The 3,940-nt window shown below is 46.3% G+C and overlaps 1 long non-coding RNA gene across 2 annotated transcripts; it reads left to right on the top strand.

Moving 5' to 3' along the window:
* Positions 1–333: 333 nt before the first annotated feature.
* On the top strand, positions 334–1,634 carry LOC127925159 (uncharacterized). 2 transcript variants are annotated; one of them, XR_008119890.1, is made up of 4 exons: positions 334–678; positions 734–935; positions 1,188–1,260; positions 1,365–1,634. It is a non-coding gene; the product is annotated as an uncharacterized LOC127925159 (long non-coding RNA). The 2 variants fall into 2 exon arrangements; XR_008119889.1 differs by having other exon boundaries at positions 334–935.
* The last annotated feature ends 2,306 nt before the right edge of the window (positions 1,635–3,940 follow it).

The raw sequence follows: 3,940 nt of genomic DNA, 5'->3' as shown, positions 1-3,940 counted from the left end.
GAAATTAATTACATAAAAATGTTTCAGCTTATTTCTAACGTATGTAAAGAATCCAAGCACTACATCTCTCCATAATAGTGTAAAATCTTCATAAATGTGTTCAATTATAAACCTACTGATGTCTTGCCACAGTTTTCTTACATGAATACAATGCAACACTGTTTCTGGGTGGTCATTACAAAAGGAGACATTTGAGTTGATGTCTTCCTTAAACTTCTTCAAAGGAAACTTCCTTAATTTTGTTAACAAGTAGGTGTATGTTTGTGGCAACATCCAGACTTTTTTCCAACCGATATTATCAATAAATCCATTCCAATAAGGCATGACATAAAGTATAGATACAACATCCTGCTGAAACAAGGATCGTATCGCTCTGTTGTTGAATGGACCAAAAGAGAAACAAATCGTTCCTACTGATGAGTCAACAGGGTCAACAGAAGGTCGGCTCTGAGGGTCAGGTCTTTCCTACTGATGAGTCAACAGGGTCAATAGAAGGTCGGCTCTGAGGGTCAGGTCTTTCCTACTGATGAGTCAACAGGGTCAATAGAAGGTAGGCTCTGAGGGTCAGGTCTTTCCTACTGATGAGTCAACAGGGTCAATAGAAGGTAGGCTCTGAGGGTCAGGTCTTTCCTACTGATGAGTCAACAGGGTCAATAGAAGGTAGGCTCTGAGGGTCAGGTCTTTCCTACTGATGAGTCAACAGGGTCAATAGAAGATAGGCTCTGAGGGTCAGGTCTTTCCTACTGATGAGTCAACAGGGTCAATAGAAGGTAGGCTCTGAGGGTCAGGTCTTTCCTACTGATGAGTCAACAGGGTCAATAGAAGGTAGGCTCTGAGGGTCAGGTCTTTCCTACTGATGAGTCAACAGGGTCAATAGAAGGTAGGCTCTGAGGGTCAGGTCTTTCCTACTGATGAGTCAACAGGGTCAATAGAAGGTAGGCTCTGGGGTCAGGTCTTTCCTACTGATGAGTCAACAGGGTCAATAGATGAGTCAACAGTAGGCTCTGAGGGTCAGGTCTTTCCTACTGATGAGTCAGGGTCAAGGAGGTAGGCTCTGAGGGTCAGGTCTTTCCTATGAGAGTCTGAGGGTCAGGAGGGTCAGGTCTTTCCTACTGATGAGTCAACAGGGTCAATAGGCTCTGAGGGTCAGGTCTTTCCTACTGATGAGTCAACAGGGTCAATAGAAGGTAGGCTCTGAGGGTCAGGTCTTTCCTACTGATGAGTCAACAGGGTCAATAGAAGGTAGGCTCTGAGGGTCAGGTCTTTCCTACTGATGAGTCAACACAATAGAAGGTAGGCTCTGAGGGTCAGGTCTTTCCCACTGATGAGTCAACAGGGTCAAGAAGGTCGGCTCTGAGGGTCAGGTCTTTCCTACTGATGAGTCAACAGGGTCAATAGAAGGTAGGCTCTGAGGGTCAGGTCTTTCCTACTGATGAGTCAACAGGGTCAATAGAAGATAGGCTCTGAGGGTCAGGTCTTTCCTACTGATGAGTCAACAGGGTCAATAGAAGATAGGCTCTGAGGGTCAGGTCTTTCCTACTGATGAGTCAACAGGGTCAATAGAAGGTAGGCTCTGAGGGTCAGGTCTTTCCTACTGATGAGTCAACAGGGTCAACAGAAGGTCGGCTCTGAGGGTCAGGTTTGACACGTTCCTGAATAACATAGCAACACCCGAGGGTGTCTTTAGGTGTTACAGGGGCCTTGTAAAGTGATAATTCTTTATAACTTAGTAAAATACCCTCTGCATTTACCAGTTGGCACCAATAGGATATTATTTCGGAACCAATATTCTAAAAACAAAGAAGTATTTTTATACAGTATATCCCGATTATTCCATATACAGTGCCTTGCGAAAGTATTCGGCCCCCTTGAACTTTGCGACCTTTTGCCACATTTCAGCTTCAAACAAAGATATAAAACTGTATTTTTTTGTGAAGAATCAACAACAAGTGGGACACAATCATGAAGTGGAACGACATTTATTGGATATTTCAAACTTTTTTAACAAATCAAAAACTGAAAAATTGGGCGTGCAAATATATATTTCAATTTGATAGAGCTGTTACCATTTTCATAGAGAGTCTTAATAGCCTTACAGAAAAAATCCCCAAAGCCAAGTCGCTCAAGGAAGTGGAAGAGAAACTGATGCTCTACTGATGCCCTCCTGAAATATTAAAGCAGGAAGCACCAGTGACTTAGTCAATAAGAAGTGGTCAGATGATGCAGATGCTAAGCTACAAGACTGTTTCACTAGCACAGACTGGAATACGTTCCAGGATTCATCCAATGGCCTTGAGGAGTGTACCACCTCAGTCATCAATAAGTGCATCAACGACGTCGTACCCACAGTGACCGTACGTACATATCCCAACCAGAAGCCATGGCAACATCCGCATCGAGCTAAAGGCTAGAGCTGCCGCTTTCAAGGAGCGAGAGACTAATCCAGACGCTTATAAGAAATCCCACTATGCCGTCAGACGTACCATCAAACAGGCAAAGAGTCCATACAGGATTAAGAATGAATCCTACTACACCGACTCTGACGCTCGTCGGATGTGGCAGGGCTTGAAAACTATTATGGACTAGAAAGGGAAACCCAGATGTGATCTGCCCAATGACAGAAGCCTACCAGATGAGCTAAATGCCTTTTATGCTCGCTTCGAGGCAAGCAACACTGAAGCATGCACGAGAGCACCAGCTGTTCTGGATGACTGTGTGATGACGCTATCGGTAGCCGATGTGAACAAAACCTTTAAACAGGTCTGCATTCACAAAGCCGCTGGGCCAGATGGATTACCAGGACGTGTACTCAAAGCATGCACGGACCAACTGGCAAGTGTCTTCACTGACATTTTCAACCTCTCCCTGACAGTCTGTAAAACCTACATGTTTCAAGCAGACCACCATAGTCCCTGTGCCCAAGGAAGCGAATGTAACCTGCCTAAATGATTTCCGCCCCGTGGCACTCGCGTCGGTAACCATGAAGTGCTTTGAAAGGCTGGTCATGGCTCACATCAACAGCATCCTCCCAGACACCCTAGACCCACTCCAATTCACATACCGCCCCAACAGATCCACATATGATGCAATCTCAATTGCACTCCACACTGCCCTTTCTCACCTGGCAAAAAGTAACACCTATGTGAGAATGCTGTTCATTGACTACAGCTCTGAGTTCAACCCCATAGGGCCCACAAAGCTCATCACTAAGCCAAGGATCCTGGGACTAAACACCTCCCTCTGCAACTGGATCCTGGACTTCCGGACAGGCCACCCCAGGTGGTAAGAGTAGGCAATAACACGTCTGCCACGCTGATCCTTAACACTGGGGCCCCTCAGGGTTGTGTACTTAGACCCCCCTGTACTCCCTGTTCATCCACGACTGCGTGGCCAAACACGACTCCAAAACCATCATTAAGTTTGCTGACGACACAACAGTGGTAGGCCTGATCATGACAACGATGAGACGACGTATAGGGAGGAGGTCAGAGAACTGGCAGTGTGGTGCCAAGACAACAACCTCTCCCTTAATGTGAGCAAGACTAAGGAGCTGATTGTGGACTACAGGAAAAGGCGGGCTGAACAGGCCCCCATTAACATCAACAAGGCTGTAGTGAAGCGGGTTGAGAGTTTCAAGTTCCTTGGTGTCCACATCACCAACGAACTATCATGGTCCAAACACACCAAGACAGCCGTGAAGATGACACGACAAAACCTTTTCCACCTCAGGAGACTAAAAAGATTTGGCATGGGTCCCCAGATCCTCAAAAGGTCCTACAGCTGCACCATTGAGAGCATCCTGACCGGTTGCATCACCACCTGGTATGGCAATTGCTCGGCATCTGACAGTAAGGCGCTACAGAGGGTAGTGTGATGTACTGGGCCATTCGCTGTGGCCAAGCTTTCTGCCATCCAGGACCTATATAATAGGCGGTGTCAG

This window comes from Oncorhynchus keta, unplaced genomic scaffold (genome assembly GCF_023373465.1).
Source record: "Oncorhynchus keta strain PuntledgeMale-10-30-2019 unplaced genomic scaffold, Oket_V2 Un_contig_5203_pilon_pilon, whole genome shotgun sequence".
NCBI classification, from domain to species: Eukaryota; Metazoa; Chordata; class Actinopteri; order Salmoniformes; family Salmonidae; genus Oncorhynchus; species Oncorhynchus keta.
This window is presented reverse-complemented; position numbering and strand designations above follow the sequence as displayed.